Source organism: Syngnathus typhle, linkage group LG7 (assembly GCF_033458585.1).
Source record: "Syngnathus typhle isolate RoL2023-S1 ecotype Sweden linkage group LG7, RoL_Styp_1.0, whole genome shotgun sequence".
Taxonomy (NCBI): domain Eukaryota; kingdom Metazoa; phylum Chordata; class Actinopteri; order Syngnathiformes; family Syngnathidae; genus Syngnathus; species Syngnathus typhle.
The window spans coordinates 11,296,354-11,324,128 of NC_083744.1; the positions used below are offsets into that span (position 1 = coordinate 11,296,354).

General features: G+C 41.5%; 1 protein-coding gene across 8 annotated transcripts in view; it reads left to right on the forward strand.

Moving 5' to 3' along the window:
- Window positions 1–27,775, forward strand: part of LOC133156418 (zinc finger protein 469) — a 153,864-nt gene that overhangs the window by 99,562 nt on the left and 26,527 nt on the right. For 7 of the 8 annotated variants that reach the window (XM_061282102.1, XM_061282100.1, XM_061282098.1 and 4 more), the window contains one exon: window positions 17,888–18,075. The gene's annotated coding sequence lies outside the window, so the exon portion shown is untranslated. Of the gene's footprint in view, window positions 1–17,887; window positions 18,076–19,044; window positions 19,843–27,775 lie in introns of those variants that run through there. The other variant, XR_009714863.1, reaches the window with a different exon arrangement.

The window sequence follows — 27,775 nt, forward strand, 5'->3', positions numbered from 1 at the left end:
GTTAATATCATTAGCTTTCTTTGTGCGTGAATGTCAATCTGTGTGTGTGTTTGTTTGCAAACAAATTTTTTGCTGAGAGTCCAGCAACAATTATTTCTATATTGCTGGATTAACAAGGTCAAAGCAGAGCTGCCCTCATACCCCCAATGAAGTCATGTGTGTACACCATCGTCACGTCAGTGATGAGACTTTGACGCACGTGTGACAAGTTTACCTTTCCAATCTCACAGTTGGGTATGTGCATGAATCACCCTGTGAAGTGGAGAAAAAGACTTATTGTTAGAGACTGCAGACACCATGCACCAATATTTATCTGCATGTGCATGTTGAGTCTCAGTGATTCATCGTTTGATTCAGCGTCTGCGATATTTGCAGAAAACAAGGTTTTGTTTCAGCTCTGTTCTGCTGTGGACACCAAAGGGCCAGACCTCAGAGTATCAAGACCTCATCTGGCCACAATATGGACTGCCTGCGCATTTGCTGTCACGTTAAAATGTTGGATTCTTTTCGTGCAAGATTCATGTTTGCAGCAGACCTCAGATGCTATAAAAGTGATGAGAAGCAGTAAGCAGATGTAGTGAGTTGATCTAAGGATGGCTTTGGAGACCCCAAAGAATGCATCAACTTGTACCTGACAGAGGTGTGTAATAACATGCTGCCGCCCATTGCTGTTAAGATGAGTTTTCTGTCCAATTGCACATACAATGCGAGGAAGATTGCCACATGCATGTCGTTATTCACCTTTGGTCACGGCCCTCTCAGGGCTTGCAGTGTGTTGTTGTGGGTTGTCAGGGTGGGGCTAAGGTCTAGAGCAGACAGAGAGCCCCAGACAGAGACTTCTGTGCCCCCACCACACTTGTAATGCCGGGTAAAACCTGCTCAGTCATGCCAGTCTGCCTCCATGTGCCTGTCTAACCACCACACTTGTTTAAAAGGTGGAAAATCTTCCTCAGCTTTGCCAGGGCTAGCATTCCCCATGAGAGTGTAATGTTATAATTTGCAGCATTAGACAAAGCACAGCTGGGTGCCGTGTGTTTGTCAGTCGACCAGATTAATTTTGCAACATCCATAAAACGTGTACTGTGTCAAATGAGATTTGATGAAATTTGCCACCAAATCACCAATGCAGCCACTGCTCAAACCTTGTACTCATCTCAAGCAAGGTTCATTCATGAGACCACAGTCTGCAGCGAGGTCAGCAGAACAACGAGATGGAAGTGTTGTTCCAGCATACAATGGGCTGAGAAATACAGAAATGACTCTTCTCTGGAAATGCTGGAAAAAAACAGAACGTCATCAAAAGCCAAAGAAAAACCTTTGGCTATAAGTAAAACCGTTTGAACAAATGGAAAGATGAGGGTGTGACAAAAATATGTACGAGAGGTAAGAGGGAGTGGATGACGACTCTCTACTCAGTAAATGCTGCAGCAATGAGCAATTTGTACCTTATGGTAAACTCCTCTTCCTGCTCCTCCCTCCTTTTTGGCTGCTTTAGTCCTGTTCTGTAATTTTCATTTGTCATTTACAACCTCTTCTGTTGAAGCAACTCATTGTGTGAATGCTAAAATGAATGGTGGAATTATATGAAACATATATTTTATTACTTGCACGCCAACACATTTCTAATCCACTCTATTCATATTCACACGCAAAAGTGAGAATTTGTTTGTTCCTGACCTTCAAGTAACAAAATATGAAAGTCCGAGATCATATATTAAACCCGGAAATGTCAAGATTTCGGTTAATTTCAGATTGTCACAGAGGCTGACTTTGCAAATATTACTTTGTAGTGAGGAAGTCTCAGTAAGGAGTCCGTTAGGGGTGGAGAGGTCAGATAAACAGCAGACTTTGCCATGGGAGACCGCTGTTCAGTTCCTGTGTCCAACTGCGAGTCCCATATGTATCATTAAAGTCAAAGTAATGCATGGAGGCTTGGCCATTTACTACTGCGCTGCATATTAATAACTAGCATACAGAAGTATTAGTAAGAAATAAAATATTATTTTGTTTTGCACCGTGTTTATGGATGTGTAAAAGTAATGACCTGCAAGACCAGCAGTGTGCCACAGGCCAACTTTTGTACAAGCAGCTGAAGGCAGTTTGCTGCTGCTGCTGCTGGGTGGTAGTTTGCAGGTTCACTGGTGGCATCTCACACTCAGACTGAGGTTTGCTTCACGGTTCAACGCTTCCCATCCCCTTTCCTATCAGATCACCAAGTTTAGTGGACCGAAGACAGTGCAAGTTGAATATTTTTCAGGAAGTCAAACAGCACTTGGATTCATAGCCCAATAACACAGCTGGGCTATTGCCAAATTGTCTGCAAACAGCAAAGAATCTCTCCCAGACCTCAGCTCATCATTTCTTACCAGATAAATGTTGGACGTGATCAACCTTTGATCAGTTTTTGACAGCTGAAATTCATTCTTCATTTTGCTTTTAAACTGGTGTTGATACAAATCTGCGTTTTATTTGCATGTTTATATAATGTAGCAATTTTACCCATTTTTAATCAAAACCTCTTTCTGCAGATGACAAATGTCCGTGATACACAATCTCTTTATGCGCCAGTTGCATTGAGTCGAATATGATTTATAACTGTGGTAAGTCAACAAATTAAGTGTTAGGTGAACACTGAGCACACTGTCAAGAGAACACATATAGGCTGTTCAAAGTAATGCGTGTAATTAAGACTATAATTATTTAGACATAAAACTATGTTACAACAAAGCTGTGTATTTTTACACTTGACATTTCAAGTCTATACACAGCCTGTAACCAGCCTTACAATTTTCTCAGGGGTGCTAGCAGAGGAGCAGGGGCGGAGGGCACGTTGAGATAATTTGTTCCTAACAATTATCGAGACTTTGAACTCTGGTGTAAGAATGATAACTTGCTTAATGAACCAGAATTCCTGCCGCAAGCTTTGAGCCAATCTCCTTTGTAGTGTTTATTATTGTTGATTGTTCAAATATACAATGTGAACCCACTTTGGTGTGGTCTACGGGCTCCGTTAAGGGCTGTCCACCATTGCTGCTGATTTTGATGCCGTCATTATGAAATCATGAAGTCTCCCCAGCTGGAAAGGAGGGCAGCGTGCCAGACTGCAATGGGGCCAGCGTAACCAGACACCCAAGTGTAGACATTTGTTTACTACGCATACTATCTAGAACTTGACTAAAACTAATTTGTCTCTCTGTCAGAGAAGCACCGCTGCGAGTATTTAACGCAAAAATCATGTTTTAAATTTTTCAACAGGGTCGCTTGTTACTGCAGCAAAGTGGCCTGTTAAGTCTCACATTGAATGTTGGGGTTTGCAAATCTGGTGAAAATCAGTTCTGCTTGCATGTGGTATTTAGACAAAAGAAGTTAACAGTCCATCCATCTAATTTCAATAGTGATTTTCATCAATAAGGTTGCGGGTGAAGTGGAACTGACTTCGGACAAGAGGCTGGGTACATCGTGAACTGACAATCAGAAGGGCAGATATTCACAAACAATGATTCACCTTTTTTTTTTTTACAATTTTGAGTCTTCAATAAACACAATATGCATGACTTTGGAATGTCGGAGGAAGGCGAGAGCTGAGACTTATACCCCAAACCTCAGAACTGTGAGGTAGACGTGTCTATAACTGTGCCGCAGGAGCAATTACAGAAATCTCGTTGCTCGTTTATTGCTCAAGTACTTTTTGTGATGAAAAAATAGAGCAGACCAGTCAATAATCGAAACAGCCAATATGTTTGTTTTTTTCTCCCAATTTAATAAAAGGTACTCTTCTGTGCTCACTTTCAAACGGCGAGTGGAACCAAACAGGCACAGGTAGCTCTCCCCAGTGACTAATCTGACTGCAGTTTCCTTCCTGGTGCATGTGTAAATGCGTGGGTGTTTGCAAGTTTAGATTTGCGGTTTTAAGGCTCCGTCTGTGTGTCTGTGTATCAGTGCATGCAGGCAAGTCTTTGACACAAGAAGTGGTCGTTGCTCTGCGGTTGCATGGCCTAGATGAACTCAAAAGTCGCACACGCACAGACTTTCCCCAGAACACCTAGAGGTGACTCCCTGTGGCACTGTGCCCAGTGTGTCGCTAAAACCACAGAGCGGTACATTCCCAGACTCTGAGAGTGAGACGAGATGAGCAAAGTGGAAAAGACGCATCAGTCGATGGTGGTTCCGTGTTTGTCTGATTGTGTGCACACAAACTTGGTGGGAGAGAAGCAAGGCGGGGAGGGTGGGGGTCTCTCAGCTGTGGCTGCTTTTTATTAGATGGTGCGAGTGTTCGCTGGTGAGCTCCCATGGTATGGCTGTGGAAATGATTTTGTGCGCCACATGGCAATTTCAGCTAGCGCATAATTTGACGTCTTGACACTCGATGACTCTTTTTGATTGGCAGACAAGTCATACATGTCTCAAGGCTACCACATTCACCATGAAAATACGCCATTCAAATGAACAGGCTTGAATCCACAACGGTATTTGTTTTAATTTCCTCTATTTTACGCGCTAGACAGACCTGGGATCTGGCAACAGAATGAGGGATAGGGAAGAGGGAAGTTAAAAAAGTCAAGAGGTTTCCTTTTCTTCATCCTGCAACCTGCTGTTGATCAACGTGAGTCAAATGAGCTGACAGATGGTGTCGGCCGAAAAGAAATCTATGCTATTTTGTAGTGATTCTAATTTAAAGCACTGTCTTTGTGCAAAATGCTTCGGGGGTGTAGCTGAACAAGAAGCATGCAGATAAAGGGCACAACATGCAGTTTGGATTTTGATGAGAATTGAAATTGTCTGGGACTTCCTCGTCATACAGAGTTCTACTAAGCAATAGTCAGTTTGACTGTAATGGAATTTTGGCAAGTTTCTATCAACGTTTTGCCGCTTTATTTCCATTGCAAAAATGTGACCGCAGCCTGCTTTGGAGTCTGCAGGAGGTGAGTTATGCTTTTCACATACTGTGGATTTTGGGTGAAGTATCAATTTAGGTTCACCGTGGAAAAAGAATAACGGGCTGCAATCTATTGCTCATTGTTGGAAGAAATGTGGATCTCTGCATGTGTGCGGCAGTGCATATTGAACATTTTTGTTCAATGGTTTTAGTTTGGATAGCAATGGGGGGGGGGGGGGGGGGGGGGGGGCGGGGGTCATACGAAAGCTAAGTCTGGAGTTGATCACCAAGTCAGCAAATGCAGCCCGATATTTAGAATGACGACTGTCGGCAAGTGGTTGAAGTCCATTTTGACAGAAAATGCTGGAGCAGATCGAGAGTGGATGCGGTGTTTGACTAAGAAGTGATGAGCCAGGAGAGAACAGACGATGAGGATGCCACCATCTGTTAGCCACATGCATACCCCACAGCTGTCACATAAATCTCAGAAGAGCTCAGCAAGGCTGAATTCCGCCAGGCAAAACATCCATTGGGTCTCTACCTCATCGGGCCCACAGCATGCATTCAATCCATGTAAGAATTAATTGAGCTAAAATCATACGCCTTGGATTTATAAAGACAGGTCGATTTATGACAAGCGAAAAGGTGAAGTGTCGACCAATTTGACAGTGGGGAATTGTGACAGAGAAGAATGCTATTATCAATGCGTCAGCGTTTGAGGGCTTGTTGCAAATGTTACACAATCACTGCTAGTTACGCGCTGTGATCTACTGCAATAAATGACGTTGAAAAGTACTGCTGCTAGGAAACCATTGATTCAAAGTCTTGTTCGTCTGGTGTGGTCTTGTGGCTCTCCACTACATTAGGAACAGTGGATGTGAAAATAACCAACACGGACACAAACAAATACAGATGGTTTAAGGTCGCTCGGGTCAAACCCGATCTCGAGGAGGCAAGAAGAGGCCTGTGGGTACATATGTGCAACGACGGTTCATTTTTTTCTCCATTGCATTTGATGAGTGGGACATTTGTGTCGTCCGTGTTAAATCCCAGTTGAATTAAACTCACCAAACACTTGAATTTACTCGCACAATCTAATCTGAAATTAACCAAAGAATCCTTGACGCAACTGTTGGATAATAGTAGGGTGTGTCGGTGAGCCCAATCAAATGTCCAGTATGTGTCAATCAGGCCTTTTTTCTGTTTTCTCCTTTTTTTCTTCTCTGTACAAAATAGCTGAACTGACATAAGATTTGTGAATTCTCAGAGAAAAAGATAGTCAAACTTTTCTCAGATATAAAAGATATATTGTATTTTCCGGACTATAAGGCGCACCGGACTATAAATCAAATCATTCTCCTTTTTTTATTTTTTATTTCAACTTCAGACACAACAAATTACTTAATAATCACAAAATAATCATCCATAGTCTTTTTGATTCATGATTCATAGTCTTCAGCAGGACACTTATGATTGATTTCATGACACAATGCTTCGGGCCAGAAATTTAGGAATTTGGTCCATATATAAGGCGCACTGGACTATAAGGCGCACATTTTAGGTTCTTACGTGCGCCTTATAGTCTGGAACATATGGTATTGGGAATTCTTTGCTATGATTTTACTGGAACTTTATATCATTTGAGATCATTGCCGTTAAAGAAATAATATAATAACATAGCAATCATGGATGAGTCATAACTAATTTGAAGTTCTGCTTGAAACTTGCTTGTCATATGTTCAGTATGTTCAGCACTGCGGGTGACCAGATCAGGGCTGGTGAGAAAACCCAGTCATTACATCACAGTCACACAATGTGGCAGATGGATGGGGCTGAAGGTTTTCCGGGCAAAATGTCAGGCTAGGATTTAAACTAATATAATGTTAAATTATTCATACTGCTCTGATCAGCAGAAATAGCTTGAGAAAAGAAGCCAGGGGTCTGGCTTGTGTGGCAGGAACATTGGGACATTCTATGGTTACTTTAGAACTTGAAAACCATAAAATGATTGCAGTTCTCTACTGTCAAAAAGCTGCGCTGTATATCCATCATGGATCTGCCATTGAGCATGCTTCCCTCATATGATGCCGACTTGCCTCATCTAGATCACACAATGAAAGACAACGTGAACATTTGACCACAGAGTTGATACGATTGATTGTTGAGCAATGCTATGTTTGAGCGTCTGACTGCTCGACTGGCCCCATGGGTTTCGTTGCATGACTACTTTGCCTCATCTAGATGAACTGACTTGATTCCAGCCAGTCAAATGCTCAATCCGCAGCTGCACAGCAGGGACAGCTGTGACTCTCAATCCCATCTTCTGTATCTGTGGCCAAGTCCCACTAATCACAACTGGATCAGTCGCTTTCCAATAAGATGCATCTTAAATTCCAACCACATTGTACCATGACTGAGAAAGAAACGTGGTCAAGATTTTGTTGAGTGTGTTTGAAGCAAATGTGCCCAAATGCTTGCATCGTTTTAGGTATTTTGGGGTTTATAGGATATTACAAGTAGCATCATTGCTTTCCCAGGGACTTTTCTATCTCTAAAAGTATCTGCCACATAATCACAGCCTCCCTTCAAATCACGTCGTCATACAAAATGTAAAACCTGTGCACCTTTCTTCCTGTATTTTCCCTCTTCTACATCTTTCCTTCATTCTCAGCCACATGTTTTGGAAATGAACAAAAATGCAAGACAAAGGAGAAAAAAAGAGAACGAGACAGATCCAAAGCAAGATGGCTTGGATTAAGCTGGAAACATTCATTTTCATCTGAATTAGATTATTGGTTTGAACTCAGTGTCCTCAGAGAGCAGGCAAAGCGTCACCAGCTCCCCAGATGGGCGAAGGAGTGGTCATTAGATTTGTCACAGTTACCACTGGGAGCACATAAAGTTGAGTTTGGGTGAGCTTTCTTGTGTTTTGGGGTTTTTTTTTGTTTTGTTTTTTCCAAAGTACGCATTTGTTTTTGATAAAGTCTTAGTTTATACTTTGGCAGTAACATGAGATAAGAATCTAGATGTTGTTTATTCATGGTGGCTTTGTGAGTCTGTATTGATAAAATCATTCATACACATTTGATGACAATGAGATATGCTCTGCACCGTAACATCAAAAAGATATTCTATTCTGTTGGACCTACTTCGCAGACAAACAGAAGAAAAAGACAAACAAGACACAGTAAACAAAGTTTAGCGATAAATATCACTATGACTAGATAAAAAAGTGTGAGTGCAAACGTTCAACTTTTTTGACAGTCCCATTGTTAGAAAACCACAGGAACAGACCAGAAATGTAAATTATTTTTTCTCAGTCATCAATGCACGTTGAATGCTTATGTGTTCAAATATTAGCATAGATTTACTTCATAATGCCTACTGGGGTTCCGGCAATGGAAAATATGCCTATGTAATAATGGCTGTCCCATAAGAATATTGGGATAGCATATTTAAATGGCATGGTTTCACAAAACTCATAATGGATCAAAGCCTTCCTTCATCTTTACGTATCATACGTCATATCATACTATGTCTGTATGAATAAATGATACATTATACATTCAATTTGATTTTAGTCCAAAAATGACAGTGATAAAGACAATACTTGTCTTCAACCTGTTTTCTGCTTTAGCCACATGACGTTCCACATAAAACCCATTAATATGCATCACATAATTTATAGTTTGTCTTATTTGATGAGCCTTGTTTAAACTGCACCCCTGCATCAGATCTGGGGAAGGTGTAAAAAACATTATTGCCAGTCATGAGCTCAAAACGTGTGACAATCATTAATCCAAATCACGACAGTCAGCTTTTTTGTTCAGTATATTTAGTTTTTGCTGGTTTGATTAGGAAGGGAATGGGGTCGGTTTGGTCGCTAGCAGAAGTACGAATTAAGGACAGCTTTGGTGGCTAATAAATATTTCTTTTTCAACAGTATGGTTGAATTATTTCAAAAAGTCATAATCTTGTGACTGTACAAAGCTGTTTTTTTTTTTACTGGTCAATGACAGTGTCTAGGATTGTACAGTATGTTTCTCAGCACTGTGTATTTTTAGATGAGACATTGTTTGCCAAATGTCCTGCGTGTGTTTTCTCCAAATTCTTTATGGACCAATACCACTGTGTTTGATATATCAGTGTAGGGTGCCAAAATATGGCATGCAGTATGTAGGTGGAGCATGGTTTCTTTTAGCCTTCCAATTTTAAATGGGGAATGCAAAAAGAAATGTACCATTCTGAAATAACTGTACTGTATGGTGGAAACAAGGCTCATTTAACCTCCCTATTCTGCTCCAAAGACTTAAAAGGCAACACCACAGATTTTACATTCACACTCATTTCAGTCCATCTGTGCCAATCCTCACCCATAACTGAGCATAACTGACATGCAAACTTTTTGGGGAGCCCTTGAGACAAAACATATGACTACTGCATAATGTATGTGGCCAGTGACTCCAAGTCAGGCATGACTTGCTGCTTTCAGTTCTCCCAGTTGTATTTCTCAGAATAGGGGCCCACTCTTTTATTGGCTGTCTGTTTTTTTTCTTATCACGGTGAAAGGATTCTGATCAGATGTGTAACAATACGCGCCTTCAAATGCAGGCACAGCAGAGATTTGGTCTCAACTATACTTTTAAATCCACAGACAGAAAAGTGTTCTGGATAAATAAATCATACATTTCCTTTACAGATAACCCTTGGAAACCTTTTAACAAAAAACAGCAGACGTAGCAGCTTCGGTAGCTGCAAGGCTTCAGTCACGATAACTACCAAACGCATACAACTCAGCTTCTGCGAACTTTTGAACTTGCAGGTAGTTTGAACAAATAAAGTTAAACATGCAGATCTGACCATTACGCTTAAAAAGGGCAGTGGGATTCCTAAAGGGAACCTTGATGAGAGAATAGAGATGCTAAAATGATGTAAAGTCAACCTTAAGGTTGTAAATAATGTGTCCCTACATGTTAGTCAACCTCAAATTGTTCAATTTTCAAAACAAATTTCCCAGGAAAATATTTGGAATTTATTTTACCTAAAGCAGGATTAGCCTCTCACCAAGAAAAAAAAGCAAACACTATTGATAATGTTCGAAGTAACATTTGGACAATCTTATCGGAACACTGAATGTAAAAGTGTAAAACTGATTACTACTAAAAACAATAAAGCAATCTTCTTCGCTTTAAAGACGATCAAATATTTACATTATTGTTACGCTGAATGCAAATCGGCTCAACAAGTTGCTCCTCAACTTGTGCCTGGCAAGAGCAGGGTTTAAGCCACACTTGGATTCCTAATTGACTATCATTGCGTTTTAAAATGATGGAGTCTGTTATGAGCACACACATGTCTTTGCAAAGGACAGGTTTAACAGCCAGACTGGGAACATTAAGAAGGTAAAATCAAGAATTAGAATCATTACATCATTTGATAATTAGGCCTTTGCTGTCCTCAATCAAGGGGGTGGGGGAGTATGTACTCTAAATAGTCCTGATTTGTACCCCACTTAAATTCAAGCCAAAGACCACATTTCTGTATTAGACATTAGACACAGAGTGAGGTCAATTATTCAGCTTTTTTTCTGCCTAATTCTGCTGGGTGGCACACAAACGCCACATTACTGGAATACATCTCTGTAATACAACGTAAGCGCCAGCAGACAGATGTTTACCACATTATCCAAACTTACCATTGTGCAATGACTATAGGAGACACTGCTTGTATATACTTTTTTCCAACGTTGTGCCACATCTAACTTCATTCACAATGCCGAAATGTGGCATGCCTCACCTTCACAGAGCAGAGTGACAGTGGTCAGTATCTCCTGTGGTTGTATATTTACCTGGCTTGCATCTGGATGACCTCTGACCACAAGGAATACATCCCCGTGGGAGAGGGAAATGTGCCTGTTAGAGGCCAACCCGTGGGCGGCAGAGTGGTTTTATACACAGACTGGCATTATCTGCAACTTTTGCTCCACTCAGGGCCACTAAATATACCCTCGGAGGCCTTCCCAGGCTCCTTCAGGCTGGGGAGAAGCGGCCACTGCTCGGGCCGTGGGCCAATGACATGGCTGCGGACCTCCAAGGAAAGTATTTTTAAGGTCAATTACAGGGTATGGTCCTTTTTAAATGTCCGACTGGTGCCGAGGAGCCCTCATATTAAAGGTTTATGTGGCAGAGGACAGAGAGAAGTCTGCCGTCGCTTACCCCAGTTCCTATTGTTACCATGCGCCTGCTGAGACCGTGCGCTGTGCAGACAGATTCAAATTGTGATAGCTATCTCTGTGTAATAACAATCAAGATTGGGTAAAGTACACAACACGATAAAATGTATCTTACGAAGCAAAATAAAATCAAAATAGGGAAAAAAAATTATTAAGGGCAGCATGGTAGTTTGGTGGTGAGCACGTCTCCCTCATGGTTCATCCTTCCTGGGTAGAGTTGGCATGTTCTCCCCCTGTCTTCTTTGCTATGCCACCTTCCACCCACACTCCAAAAACATGTTGCTTTAATTAAGGCTCTAAATTGTCCGTAGGTGTAAATGTGAGTGTGGATGTATTTTTTCTGTCTGTGCCGTTTTATTGAGTACAGCGCTTCTCTCCCAAAATCAAATGGATTAGCTCTATTTCAGCCACATTTTTATTGGATTATCTATTTTTATTTATTATTGCTATATTTCAAGTGGTTATTCATCTGATGTGTATTTTTGTGATTGAGCAAGATCGCACACATGCAGGCATACAAGGTGAGACTCGGAGTGAAAGAGCGCTGCACCACTTGAGCAAGGGTGGCAGATGATGCCTTGCTCAAGGGCACCTCGAGAGGCGCCAGCAAACACAACTAGATGACATTTTTAGGATGCTTTTGTCGGTAGTTGCCCTTGAACCTATGACTTTTGACTCAAGAGCACATCCTTAAAGATTGAGCTACATTAAGGATATCATGAGGTTAATTTCTAAGAAATTGATGGATGGATTGATAATTTATCAAAAAACGACTTCTTTTTTTAGAATTTTTAGATTACAGATTGCACATTGGCTAACAGTTCTGATATTAAGCGTTGGACTCCAGGTTCCAGTCTTCTGTGTGAAGTTTGCATGTCTTCCCTGTGCTAACATAGTTTTTCTCCAAGTACAGGCATCCCAAAAGTGTTGCATGTTAGGTATTGAACACTATACATTGTTTGAGTGTGAATATACTGCAACTGTGATTGATTTATTGTGTGTAAGTGCCCTGCGATTGTCTGACCACTAGTCTAGGGTGTAGTCCGAAAGCAGCTGGGCTGGGCTCCAGCTCATCCGCGACCCTAGCGAGGTTATACTAAATAGATGGCGGGATGGTTGTTAAATTACACACATGCTTTGGTGGCTTTACCGAGAAAATATGGATCAGTATGTTTCCTTCTGAGTACCGGATGGGAATAAAATGTCTTTCAATGTATGTAAGCTTTGTAAAAAAGCAGAAAATATAAACCGCGTCTTTGTAACAAACCAACAAAAACAATATGACTGTTGGAGTGGAATAACAATACGCACGTAGTTGTTTCTCTACTACAATAAGGTCTGGGGATTTTGTGCATATCCTTAATGTCTCCACGGTCATTATGAAGCAGACAAATAATGAACATAGTGTCACTGCCGTATCAGACGCATATTGTCACCCTTTAAAGGGATTATCGTAATTCCCGGCACTAATGCGAACACTCGCCTCTCGGAACAAACACAGCTCTGCATACACAAAGGCCACACACGCAGACTGGCACAACTGCTCAATATAAAACATACAGCAAGATCATTCTGGTGCTTTTCATGATTCATTCCAACATGAATCCAGCTCACCATAAATATAGGCCTGTCAAACGGTTTCTACCCCACAGAGAGGGAGGTAGATGGTACAGTAGACACCATTCACCTCTGTGTATTTGGAGGCGGCAGAAGGAAGGTTGGATTTGGTGGCTTTGGTCTTGGTGAAGAGGGAGGTGTTGATGGGACAAAAGGGGTGGGGGGGTCAGGAGGCTTGAAAGGCCTATTTGTGCAGATGAGGGCTGTGTTTGCTTTGCTGTGGTTCTACAGCAGTTCAATGGACGCTCTATCCATGCGTAGCTATTTCTTCTTCAACGCTTTAGTAAAACAGGATTATTACAAAAGAAGATGGAATGTGGAGCGGTGTGGTATTTTTGCTCTCTTATTTCTTTATCACTGTGTTTCACACATGAACAGCAAAGGAAGTTAAAATCTTGTGAGACAATGGGCGCCGGTTTCTTTTTTTTATGACTTCATTACAAATTTTCATTGCCATGTTTAAGAGTTAGTTTACCCTTGATGAAGGGCTGCGCTCTAATGAGTGGCACTCAAAGTCCAAATGTGAAATTTCATAAGAGTGTGTAAGGTTTTGGTCAGAAATGTACTGTCGCTGAACAAGTTCCTTTCATTTGGTCAGACAGGTTGATTTTCACAATAGGTGGTTGATTTCTTCAAATGTCTGAATTCAAATGTTCAAATTATGACATACTATCTTCATAGTTCTATTATGACACCTTGTAACCGCCGATGTTTTACATCATCTCTGCTTGCATAAAGGTGATGATGTAAATGTTTGAAGAGACCCTGTATTTACGTTCATAAAATTGCAACACATGAATGCGATCCATTTTATTGTTTGGCTCCACCAGTATTGGCATGGAGGCTGAACTTGCTTTGAATTAAGTATTATTCAGCACAGTTGTTGCAGCATTATTCTTCTCTTCAGTAGAAATTCCTTTTCACAGATTGACGCCATTTGTTGCTTGTGAAATAGCACGGTAATTACCCCTGATACATTCCAAGGGCCTTGCCGCATAAGATTTGAAAGATTTACCCACGGATGGATGGATTTGACTTTCTACCTTTTGAGTGGAATGGCTTGTTACAGGTTAACTTTGATTCTTGAATTTGCCAGGAAAAATACCTGTACCTTCTGGCCATGGAAGGGCTATGAATTACCCAAACCTGAATCCAACCCGTTCTGTAATGTGGTTGATATTTCTGACACAACTGTTTTCAGAAGGACTATAGCCAGATTCCGAATCAGCCCATGTTTACTCTTCAGGGAACACAAAAAGCTTGGTATGAACCTTTTGGTTTTCTTTTGCCAAAACCTTGAATCCAGTCTACCTCTTCACCTAAAACCACCAGACGGTGTCTTCCTGGGAACCTCCTCACTCCTGGTCCACATGGATGGGCGAGTACACATCGCCAGGCTGCTAAGTCTACAGTGGCTGGGGTGCCCTGTGTTTGCCCAGGGAGGCAAGCATATGTTCGTGGCTGCTGGGCTCAAAAAGACACACCAGTGTGTGATAGGCCCATCACTGGTCGATTTGAGTGTGAAATTCCTGGAACTCAAGCGCAGTCAACTCTATTGGACAAACTGTTGAAATTTGAGTCAATGGATTACTATTGCTGCCTAGTGGTATACAGTTCAGTGGGGGGGGAAAAAAACACTCCTAATCCCAAACACATAAGAGTGCGTGGCACAAAATATACCGTAATCTCTGTCGAATACATCCTAGATCATTCAGGTGTAGCAGCCAAAGAGTAGCAGTGTGTTTTCACTGTACGAAGTTGCTCTCACTAGTCCTAACTGGGAATTAAAGGAAACTGGTGTTTGCAGTAAATGGGAAGCCTTTCATTTCTTTGAAGCGTTGGGTGTGTCAGCAACTTGACCTGGAGTGACCCTTGATACAGCTGTGCTACTTCCACAGAAAACTCTAATTGCAGGTATTATTTAAGATGCGTTTTCAGGAAAAACACATTACTGTACACGCATGTCAGGCTGTTCTAATTGCTGCATACAAGCCAAGCATTTTTCTTGATCTTTTTGAAAGACAGAAATGTACTGTGAGGTCTTGTTAAGTAGTCTGCTCGCACTTGAATAAGTGTGCCAAAGCAGGTGATCCTGTTTCTGAAATACAAATGTAAATATAAAAATACAAAGAGAAGTAAATATTATAAAATGTTTGGCTCATTCATACAGTCTCAATGACAATCCGCTTGCTTAATCAGGGCAGCACGCTAGCCAAGTGGTCAGCATGTCTTCCTCACAGCCGAGAGGTTATGACTGTAAATGTTGCTTCATTGTGGCACTGACGTAAACTTTGTGTAAAACCGATCAAGACTGTCTTGTGAAAGTATTTGGAACAGCAAGCTGCATTGTACCTCGCACAGCAATAAAATAAATTAAAACACACGATAATTGCTCAAGAATAGCATGGGTAGTGGTTAGCACATCTGCTTCACAGTTCTATGGTCTGACCTTTACTGTGTAGAGTTTGCATAATTTTCTCATGCTTTCTCCAACAACAAAAAAATCATGCACCTTATGTTAAATAAAGACCCTGAATTGTCCATAGGTGTGCATCAAAGTCAAAGTCTGCTTTATTGTCAATTTCTTCACATGCCAAGACACACAAAGAAATCGAAATTACGTTCCCACTATCCCACGGTGAGAAGACATAGTACACAATATACATGTGACTGCTTGTTTGTCTAGTGACTATTATGATGTATCTATTGCCTGGCGACCATTCTAGGGTGTACCTTCGTCTGTCAACTGCGATAGAAAACGAAGGATATTTTAAATTTTTATGTTACGCTCGCTCTGTTTGGACTAAATTCAACTGGCTTTTTATGGATTTTTTTTTTATGTAAACTTGAAAATCACACAAATAATGAAAGCTGTCACGCTGAATACATGTTGCAGTAGTACAGTACAGTATGTGTTCTGCTCTTAACCAACTGCCTAAAATAAATTATGAGTTGCTCTTTAAAAAGAAACCCTGCCACTCCTCCAATATAACTGAGTTACAGTAATCTTAGCTTTGAAAACAAAAGCACAAAGATTCATTATTCCCAAAACAGAACAGTCTCACCAAAATGTCGCATACAAGGTTTGCTGCCAAACCTCTCCATCTGTATAAACCTACTGTATAGTGTACTGTACTTTTCAGCTCATCCAAGCACTTGGTGGCAGAGTGTGGTATTGCCTCCCTTGAACTGAACTCAGCCGAACCCACAATGTCACTAGAGATCTTGGGGAAAAAAATGTATAACAGGCTTGCTGTCATTACTGCTCCATTTCGTCCACATCACGGTTTATATCTATTTACTATCGTGATGGTAATGATGATTTGTTTGTACATGGCAGGCTGTAAACAATGATTTGTAATGTTGGATTTGTGTTTCATCCGTGACTAAATGTCCAGATTCAATTCGCGCAACACAGCAGAAGACCACAAACATAACTATTTCTTAGATTTTGATTGGAAAAGAGAACCGAAATTTGTTCGTCAGTAATTTTCTGTCATCCATACTGTGCACGTTGTTGCAAGTGTGTCAAACCTCAACCCCAGAACGGACTTTTCACAACCTACAATGAAGGCGGCCCGTAATCTTAAGTACTGCTTTGTGGAACTGCATAAATTTGACACCATTATGCCACAGTGAGGGTCTGTGGAGGTGTTAATGCTAGAGTCGGAGAACACCAGAGATTTGTAATGCTCCCATGCCTCTTCCACTACTGCAAAATGTTTACTTAGTTAAAAGTCATCTCAAGGGGATTTTAAATTGTTTTAAAACACGACTACAATCTTAATGGAGTGAGTATTGTTAAGTATTCTACCTTATGCCAGTATTTGAACAGTCAAAAGAAATATTGAATGTTATTTTTGAATAAATGCATGCGGAATTCTCCAAAACAAGTAGTTGACGCAGGGACTCTGGCAGTATATTGGATATGGCGGGACGCTGCGGTCGTGTTGCTTTCAAATTGTCTGTAAGATCAAGGCCTGTCCAGTCTCTGTTGTGCGCTGGAGCATGACCCGACTGCAAATGAGCTTCTTTGGGCAATCTCTACTTAAGGCAAAAATTTTGCGTTTGAGGTCCAGAGCCTGCTGTGCATTTCTCGGACTCACATCACAATGTTTTTTTTTTTCTCTCTGTCTTTGAGAAGCCCAAGTCTGTCATCTTTAACCCCCCTATTTGGCTTCGTTTAAACTCTTGATCTGGTAGAGAATGGTTTGCGTGTGGCTTAGCTGGGGGCAACGTGCCTAAGTTGAGTGTGCCCAACCTCTCATAATTATAGACAGTAAACAGCAATAGTGTCTTTGAGGGAGAGCGAGTTCTCTGGGGTTTGAAGAAATGTGCAGAGAGGATGAGATGGCGCCTCAGTCGGAAGATAGGCAAACGCCAAATGGCATCCTCAATTTACACATGAATGACACGATAACAGTTGAAGTGAAAGAAAGACGGTTTATTGACCTTAGCACAAAGACATAGACGTTGCCCCCGTTTGGTTAGAGTCATAATTAGACGAGTCATAACAATCTCGGGTCCATAATGTGCCTTTGCTGACTACGACTGTCAAACTGATCAACCGTTTTGTTCCATATGTCCCAGTGAACGTCTTCTGCTTTTCTTTCCGTCTGCCCGTCTGTCTGTGTCATTCGGCAGCCCTCTTCACTCCCCCCCCCCCACACACACACACGCTTAAGTGAATCCCCACTGCCTCGCAATCTTCACTTGATCCAAATTTAATTCTACTCCTTGTGTTTTTCTTCCTCGCACTCATTTAATAGTCCAACCACACAGACACAGCTTGGATAGCATGCTTATTTTCGAGCTCTTCAGCTATGAGGCTGCGACGCGTCTGACCCAGCGTTCTCATGCAAACTTTAAAAACAAACAAGAGTTTGTGGATTCTTGTAGTATGCCATCTTTCTGTCTTTCCATCTCCCTCCTCATCTTTCTGTCCCCTCTCTGTGTGCACGGCACAGTATTGGCTGGTGTCTGACTGAGAGGTTTTCTTTGGCAGTCTGCTCCCCCCTTGGCTGGGACATGCCCCGCTTGCTACTGGCTGCGAGTTGAGAAGGGAAGCGGGGAGGTAGCAGGGAGGGAGACAGGGGAGGGAGACTGTAGGGGTGGAGGCGTGGTCTCCAGCTGGTAATGAAGTCTTCTCTTTTCATCCTCAGAAGGCAGACTGTTAGTGGACGGGCCTGGGATCTGCGCGGCTCCTCTGCTTTCTGCCGAGTGACACTCTGCTTAGCGCTGCCTGCACGTCTCAGCGCCCGTCTACGCAGCCGAGAGAGATAAGCAGAGGCAGAGACTCCGCTCGTCATGAGACTTTTCCTCATACGCACGCCACATCAGAACTCTTGAGGTAAGCTTTCCGACTGCTCCTGCCCGCACCGCTCTCCCATACTGTCTGTCTGTGTTGATTGTTGTGGTGGGGGTTGGAGTACCATGTGGGCTGTCCGCTCCTAGGCCCTCCCACTTTTTTGAGGGGCATTCATGTGCAAGTGTTTCTGATTCCACTTTGTTAATGCACACCTTTTACCTGAGTCTAGCCCTGCCCATTTATATGCTAATGACTGACATCATTGACACAAAGAAGTGAACCATCAAGGAGTAGGGAATAGGTAGAGGACTGATACTCACTAGACAGTTTTGCTTTATTTGAACTATTGTATAAATGCAAGTTTTAAGATTGTTTTTGATCGTGCAGGTTGGGCCATACAGTGATTGCGTGGTGCTGTGTGTTTACGTTTGTGCACTCGTACTTTATCTTTAGGAAGATTGATGCGAATGGCTTGGGAGACTCTACCACTAAAATATACAGGAGACAGTCTGTGTTCCTTTGTAGCTCTGTGACAAGCAGGCTTTGATGTAATTTCCGTGGATGTGTTCTGCTCCCGGAGGGCCAATTCAGATCCGGTCTGCGACAAACCCACTTTTATCTACAGTCTCCTAGAAATCCATCCATCTGTATCCTTTCGCTTTCCTCCTTTCTACTCCTTTTGCCCCGTGTGCGCTTACGCCACAATCGGCCCCTGGTGAGGTCTTGACCTTCGTATCAACACCTCCTCTATTCTCAATGACAGTATTCCAGTTTCACCCTCCGTGCGCGCCGGTCTGAAACAACTTATAGGGAACGAGTCTTTCCGATACCTCTCCTGGAAAAATAGAACTCTAAGTGACTTTCCATTAGTTTGTGCTGGGCCACGAGAATTATAGTTTCCCAAATGAATAGTGTACGGGAGCCCAGCTTAATTGAAAAAACACAAGCATGGTCTGCCATGGTGGAGACGGTACTTGTGTCACCGCTGAACTGTGTGAATGCACTTTCCAGAACTGGCAAGGGAGGAGTGCAGGAGAGAGGAAAGTACGGAGCAAGAGATAAAGGCAAGTGGTTACGCTGTTTATATTTAACCCTCTGCTCTGACAGAATGCGTCAGAGTGGCCAGAAGAAGTCATCATGAAACAGTTTCCTAATCATTAAGCTTCAAACAACAAGAGCATTAGCCACCGTAAAACCTACTTGATTGCAGTCCAGTAAACAGCAGTTTTTTCTCTCATGCTTATGTCGTCATATTTAACCAGCTTTGGAGCAGCAAGAGGTTATTTTAGTCAGACCACCAAGAAGTCTGTAGAGGTGTTACAGTATGGCCTAAACAAGAGCAGACTTTTTCAAGCAATCCTCAATCAATATATGCGTCATCTCTTTCTACTCACCGACTGCAGTCGCTCTGCTCTGTTTCTGTCACAGCCTCATATGGTGATGATTGAGACCCTGTCATTGGTTTCAAATGGCACATTTATCGCACACGCTTGCCAGTCACATTTGTTGCCAGGGCTTTGTGGCTGTGGGGGAAAGCATCTCTTGTTGACTTCCTTACTGGGTGGCTCAGTTGTTTGTCAGAGCACCATGACTCCTGACCCCTCTGCCACCCCTAGCTGTCTCGCTGCCTGTTAATGTAACCTTAGACGCACTTACAGCCCTGTTAACTCCGGTCTTCCACCACTGCGAGTCTGCCTAACATTTTGGGATCAACACTTGTGACCCTGAGATTTGGGAAAAGACTAATCGTCTATGATCCATAGGAACATCCACAGGGGTTCTGGATTGGGAAGGCCTGTGAATCAAATGATTCACTGGATTCTAAGATGATGCGTGTCAAAAAGAGACAGACAACCCCAGGAACCTAGTCTGTTTATTATTATTATTCTTTCGTATTTTCATCTCTACCAAATATAATACTGAAGGTGTGATTTTGTGTGTGTGTGTGTGTGTGTGTGCGTGCGTGCGCGCGGGCGGACATAGATCATTGGTTAGTTTGTTTTATTATCATCTCAGCAGATACAGGCTAGACTGGTCGCTTATGTTACATAACAGCATGAAGGGAATTCCTCCCCAAATTCCCATGAGGAGTAATTAGGGGCAAGGCTTTCAACTTCACTGACCCAATACTGGCTGTCACCACAGATTCCATATATGTGACCTCATGCAAAGTTGAAACACCCATACTTATAGTTACTATTGATTGACTGATATATATATATATATATATATAGTGTGTGTGTATCCAGTCAGTCTATATATAGTGTGTGTGTATCCAGTCAGTCTATATATATATATATATATATATATATATATATATATATATATATTGTTTGAGAGTACATATCACCATCAAGTGGTAATCTTATTTATTGCATTTTGTTATGACTCATGACTACAATCTGCTTCTCGAATTTGTCAGTCACGTGACAGGACACCAGTCACCCTGGGTAGCAGACTGCATTCATGCAGTGTACAAATTTGTGTGATCTTCTGCTGGGTGCACAGAAAACCTTAATAAACCACATTAAATGGTTTCATCTGTATAGCCATGTAATTTTCAGCTTGATTTAAAAATGTACCATGAGTCTAGGTTTTTATGTGATGTGTTCAGGTTATGTCAAAAAAAGTTTGGTTAACTTGGTGTACTTTGCATGATTTTTTTGTAGCTGTTGTTGTTAAGCCTTATGTAAAAGTGTGTTTTCCATTACCTCTATTACAGTTGGCATATATTTCCATATGAGACAGGTAGGAGGCGCCATGATTGTTCTGATTGCGAGTGAAGATATGCAAAGTAAAATCATCTGTTTTTAGTTAGAATAAGATTGGTCATCCTTTTCGCAGTTCTAATATTTTACCTTGGTCCGACTTTGACCTGTGTTTTCGATTAATCTCACAAAACCGGATTGTCACTTACTGATTACAGTAAAGATAAAATACATCTCTGTCTTTCGAAAAAAATACTTAAAAGTAAGCAGAAATTTCTAGACGCTCTCTATTGTACCATTCCTGCTGGTGATGTCCACCTGGTTGTCCTCACCTGCAATTGGGCCTCCATCCTATTGTAAGTTGATATTTTGAAAGCTGAGCACTGTGAGCCTAGTGCTGATGTAAAACACATGAGTTAGAGATGAGGAGAATCTATCAGCTTCCATCATTTGATTCCCTTAACCGACCTCCTCCTACTCTTCCCTATCTGTGTGTCCGTGTCCACCCTTTCATATTTTCCATCCTACCAAATATGACTCACACACCTTCAACCTAAATGGTCTCCTGAGACTTCCCCACACATTCCGTCACTAGTGCAAACGGATGCGTAGGTGTGCATGCAGCATGTGCTTGTATTTATCTGTTTGTTGACCGCTTTGCATCCTCGGCGGTGACTACATTTCCTTGTCATGGTATGGGATAATCTGGCTGTCTGTTACAACCGTCATGTGATCATTAGATGCTTTACTCGAGGCAGAAAATTGGCTAGAGTTTTTGCTTTGCTCCTGTGCTCCTGTTGCTGCTTGACTGCAGACCCAACAGCTCAGATTGATTCTGACAGTGACAACAAGAACAGGCTGCTTGCAAAGACTTGAGGAGGACCTCCCCCTGTAACCACATTGAAAAGTCAGACTAAAGCCAAATAAAACAATGGAACGCATTGCCCCCCTGCTCAAAACTTCCTTGGAAATCTTCAAGCCCAGTGATATAGTGTTAGTCAAGCATTACCGGCACACACGCAGTCGCTTTTTTGGTTTATATCGCATTAAATCGTCTCCCTGGAATTGTGGACTAGACTAAATGGATTTGCCAAGCCGCTGAAGCAGCCTCCGTGTATACACAGAGTTGATCAGGCCTTTGGAGAGAGAGGGACCAGTAAATTATAGGTCAGACTTGACCTGGGTCCTGGAGCTAAAAGGCTTCAAGCGCTACTTTCCCTTTTTCAAGACTTCCGCATTCCTCCTCTTCCCCTCTCACTCCTGCTGTTTGACTCCAGATGTGGCATTGTTAGGACACATTTCTTTTGGGCCTGTGGACCTGTGTTAAGTCTGACGTCATGCTGTATTTAAAGGGAAAGCATTGGCTGGGGTGCGGGGAGGAGTGTGCTGCTGTGGTTTCAATTCAAAGCTTGGGTTGAGGGATCCTGATGACTGTCATGCATATAGCAGCAATCTGACCTTTATTGAAAGTGTTGATAGACAAAGTCAAAGTTCAGCATAACTGCCCTGCTTTTTGTCATCCAAATTTACCATATTTTAAGCATCAATTGAAGAAAACCTTTTTAAAATGTATTTGCAAATGTATTTTTAGTAGGCTACCTGTAAGCGAATGGGCATTCCTGTTAATAAAAAAAAAAAGCCTTATGAGACTTTGATAAGGGCAAGTTTTTAAAGCCAAGTTGAAACATACTACTGTGTACAGCATTTTATAATTTATTTTCTCAAAAAACAGTATTAAATGTATATAACATCAACACCTTAAGGGTGGATGGCCCGGGGGGGGTCTCTCCAATGACTGCGCTTTTTGTGAAACTCTCAGCATAGTGGATAGTCAGTAGCACAAGACTATCAGGGTCTACTGTCAGATTCCCCATGGGAGCTCTGCCTTCAGCTCTGTTTGGCTCTCAAACACACATGCATTTGTCAGGTCCTCTCCAGCTTCTCGGCTTCAAACAGCTCACAGCGCCAACCCTGCTGAATATTTCCGGTTCAAATGGGTACGTTTGCTTCATCCCTCTGTGTTCCCTACGTTTACTCCTAAAGTTCATATTGGCTTCTTGGCACTTTTGTGAGCAGACACTTGGAATGGCACCATGAGCAGATGACGGCCATATTTCCGTTAGTCATCCATGTGCTGAGAAAGGAGAAAGCACTATTGTGAATAGTGCACTGATGTCTGTGTGTGCTGCAAATGACCTCCTCCTCACACTGTTGTCCTTAATTAGTCATAGCCTCACAACGTGTACCATTTCAAGTCCCTTTTGGTGCCGCAACAATTTCAAACAGTATTTTTAAGTCACCTTTGCAAACTAGGTCTCGATTGCTTTTGAAGTGTTGTCGGCCTCATTTGTAATCAAGTGTGTTTCTTTAAATTCAATCTACTGGAAAAGATGTTTTGGATGCAGAAATGTGTGGTCCCTCTTGCGTAGCTGCAGTGTGTCAAACTCTTCTCCATATTGACACACGTACGCTCAGAAATGCAAACAGAGATCTGCATCATTTAGATTGGTTTTGGCGTGCAAAGTCATAAACTAAATCAAGAAAATGGTGTGGCATGTTTGTCTTTTCTCATGCAAGTCCCTCTGACTGTTGTCCTGCGTCTCACACACAGTGAAAGTGCAAGAGTTTAGCCCAGAGGTTAAAGGGTCAAGCACATCTAGGTGATGTGCGTTTCCGGCCCATATTTTGTTTATGAAGATGTGTTTACACACCATGCAGTCTTGTCAGACACTTGTATATACCCCACACCCTGCTTCAAGCACACACAGCTGGCACAGCCAAACATACACAGTCTGTTTTAGGGGGAGAGAGGGAGAGGGGAAGAGAAAGGGGCGGGGGGTGGGGGGTGCGTGTGTTTGTGTGGTACATAATGGATATTCACACACTCTCAACACTTTGAAAAGGGAAGCAATCCAGAAACCTCAATCCCAAAATATGCAGTGATTGAAGCACAATTGTGTGGAAATGTAAACGCAGTCCGATTCCTACAAACAAGTTTTATTCTGCTGGAATGATTTGATGTGCATTTGGCAAAATATGAGTGTATTATGTTTCATCAGTTATTGCCTTGGGGTTTTAATAGAATTTTGCGGTCTCTTTATCTTCGTTTCCAACAGGCTGCATCTCGTGTAATCTGCCAAAACTTTGACTCATCCATTTCCATTCATGAGTCTGGTTAAATATGTATCCGTGCCATTAATGAAGGTTGCACAAAACAAAGGGAAAGATTCATCTTGTAAATGTGCAGGGTCAGTCCAAACGTTAGTGGAGTAAATACACTTCCTGTCGCCGTTTGTCAGGCTTAAACAGGTGGCTGTGCGCTAGTAAAAATGGGATATAGAGGTCAGTCGAGTGGCGGGGAGGAGTAATGACAAACTTAAGTACAAAGTGAAATTTAAGCATTATAATTTAAGGGGCGTGTCAGTGTGACTGTCAACTTTACTTGCCGTCATGTCTTTTTGTTTCCCCACTTCTGTACTTTGGAGAGTTGCACAACATAATGGATTAGGAAGGAATCCCCTAAATTGGATAATTCGTTTTAAATTTCCCAAATATCAGTAGACATTTGCCAAGCCATAAATAAATGTTTCACTGATTGCAAAAGCAGGAAATCTATGTCTCTAAGAGGAAAAAAGCCTCATTAAGACTTTGAAAATAGCCCTGGAGCATGCAAAGTTGGATATCACTGCTAAGTTTTGTGTAAGAGCTTTTGCCGCAGAGCTTAAGAATGGTTGTACGCTGCAAGTAAAAGTTGTTTGTCTCGCACTGTGTGCGCGGGCTGGTTTTCACCGCCTAGGGCTCTTGTGTTTTTTTCATGGCTATCAGCTGGTTATATCTCAGCAGTGCAAAGTTTGCACACACCTCTCAAGTTTCAACTTCAGCACAGTAGTGTGCATCTCATTTCCGTGTTTGGATGTAGCCTGAAACTGCCATAGAGAAGAAAGGCATGTGTTATGTGAACCATGTGTGATGGCTGACGCACATAAGGTGAATTAGTGGTGCGAGGGGGGAGTCTTAAACAGTGGGGCTTCGTCTACCATTCTGGTTCCTTTCCTATCTGATGTCATGAGATTGACAGTCTGTGTGTATAGATGACATCAGTTCCTTCACATCCACTGAGACATAAAATGATCACTGATAGTTTTTTGTGAGTTGTTCAGTCCCACCTTCTGCTCGAATTTGAGTATTGTCTTTTTTGGGGGGATGAAATTAATACTCCTTGGTCTCCAAATATAGTAGCTATGAGGAAAATGACACATAATAGGCAACATACCTACAGAACAACTGTAAAAACTGGTGTACAGTGGCATTGGTAAGCCAAGGAACAAATGTTTTTTTTCTGTAGGTTGAGAAAAGAAAGAAACAAAACACTGAAATCCTACGGCTACTGTATCTTGTCATGTACGTATGTGGACAAAACCTGTTGTGATACAACAAAGAGTCTGTGGTGGCAGTGGGGAAACTCGTTACAGTAGACACTCCAAATTCAACACCTGCATGTTCAGGAGCTCTGGGTGACTTCCTTTCAAGACAATTAATTCCATTGAGGTCAATTGTAATTGAAATAATTTGTGACGAACTAGACAGGTAATGTTTTTTATTATAGTATAGAAATTAGCTAACTACTTTGTAGCAAGGCCAAAACTACAATACAATAGAATTTCTCATCGGAGTGAACACAAAGTGGTAAAAATTATATACGTTTCAAAATAAGTCTCTTTAATAGTAAAATGTTGTTTACGTCCATATTTTTCTAGCAGTGCCATAAACAAGTAATAGTGAGTGTCATTGACCTTCATTCATTTTTCATGTATTGTCAGTGCACTATCTGAAGTTACTCTTGTCACAGAATTGTCGAGTCAAGTCCGCTAACTAGGGCCTGAGCGATTCATCGGCCCAACGATTAAAGTGGCCAATGATGACCCTTCGAACATCGGCCAAAATAATCAACCAATATTTGCAGATTTGTATTTATTTTTTTGCTTTTCACAGCAATTATACAAAAGTAACACTCGTATCATTATTTATTACACATAAATCTATATCACAACCTTGTATCCTTGAAATTTGTCGATAAGGTCATTCAATGGATTCGTTAACATAAATCATACATACATTTATTAAATATGATACACGTAACAAGGGTTAATATCCTTACAACTTTATTAATTAAATGTACAACACCATAGTTATTTTTTTAACCACATATTTAAAGTTGACCCTTATTGACCCCTGAGCCCTATTCAGGTGAATAGGTAACCAGGACAGCCCGCAAGTAGCAAAAGTACCCTTATAACTGACGACCATTGAAATGCTTTGGGCGGAGGGGGAGTTATTTTAAACATTATAATTTTTTAATTAATCGTCCGATTAATCACAAATCTATTTGTCATACCTCGGGAGTGAGGCATAAGGATGATAGAAACGTGACTGTTGTTGTGTTATTGTCTCAAATGTGGCATTCATGTAATCACAGCGCTCACCCAATACCCCACTCATCAAAATGATATAAATAAAAGAAGGTTATGTCGTACAGTAGATGTTTTTAAATATGATACCTAAATTCTATTCCATGTATTGTAATAAGATAAAACCGTTTTAGACCCAGAGATGAGAGGTATTTCCTGTCGCATTTGTTAGATGGCAAACCTCTGGCCTCAGGATTCTCTCTTACAATAGACAAGCTCATATTCATATCATCCCCTGGATCATAAATGGCTTTTACTCATAGCTGGATTTTGTTTTAGAAGCTTAAAGTCATCCAAGGAGCTTAGCTGTCTTGTAGACAGAGGTGTGCACCTGGAAGATGGATGAGGGAATCCCCCAGGCTCTCTCACATCAGACTCACATTATCTTCTATCTTTTTTCTTCTGAGCTTCTGTCATCTTCCTACTTCTCTTATCTGGATGTATAAATACAGTGCATATGCTTAGTCTCAGATGCTCCAAGAAAAGAACTAACAATCTTATTAGCTGAGTTGTTACGTGTTCCACACCCCCACTGAAATGACAGAGCAGTGAGGGAGACACAGGGTGGGCAGGGCAGAGTTATTACGATCAGGTTTCTCTCTAACTACAGCCACCACTGAGTCGAAGCTAGAAAGGCCTGAGGGCTCTTCATCTTCCAAGCAGACTTTTGTTGGTGAAATACTATGAACGTTCCAAATAAGTTATCCCATTCCATTTCAATATCATTGCTGACATTTCATTTTACCTGAATTCAAAATTCATAAAACTTGAGAACGAGTGAGCCTGAAAGTTGAATGCATCAACTGTGCAGAATTTGAACAGCCGCTTCTTCTTCTTTTTTTGCGGTATATGTTTCAGCAAAAGTAACTTACAGGCTAAGTGTGTTTGAATATGATTGCATAGATGCTGCTCATATTATTTTCGGATGATACAGAAAGTTGACAAAAGTTATGACTTATTCTATTGTAAAAATGGTAACAGATGCATACACAGGTTTTGTGAAGAGCATTTAGATGTTCTGCCCGTCACTATTTTCTGCTTCCCTTGATCTATAAACAAAGTATTTGTGACAACTGTTTTTTTTAACAAGACAAGTCAAATTGTATCATTCCCCATAGTGCCTAACAGTCTATTCACCAGTTTAAATAGCCAGTCATAGTTGCCCTTCGTATAAACTTTTTCCTGTTGAATAACATCTAAAGGCTTCAAAATGAAAATTGATTTCGCCTTTGTTGTGCTTCTCTTTGCATGCTCACACTTTACCCCACCTTTATTTTGATGACATCATTACGATGCCATACATTTTCACGGTCTTTCATCAAGCATAGACCTGCAGGTTTCAAACACACAGCTGTCAGAGTAGATCCAAATTTTAGTCATTATTGTATGATTTATCACCGCTGAATTCCCAGGGCTGACAGAGAGTAAGAGTCTCGTTGGGCGTGTAATAAAGAGATTAAGGTGACTACCATGGCTAAGGCAACCTGGATCACCTACTGTAGTAATCATTGACAGAAATGATATCATATGAATGTCATATTGATGCTATGTCACTGATGCAATATC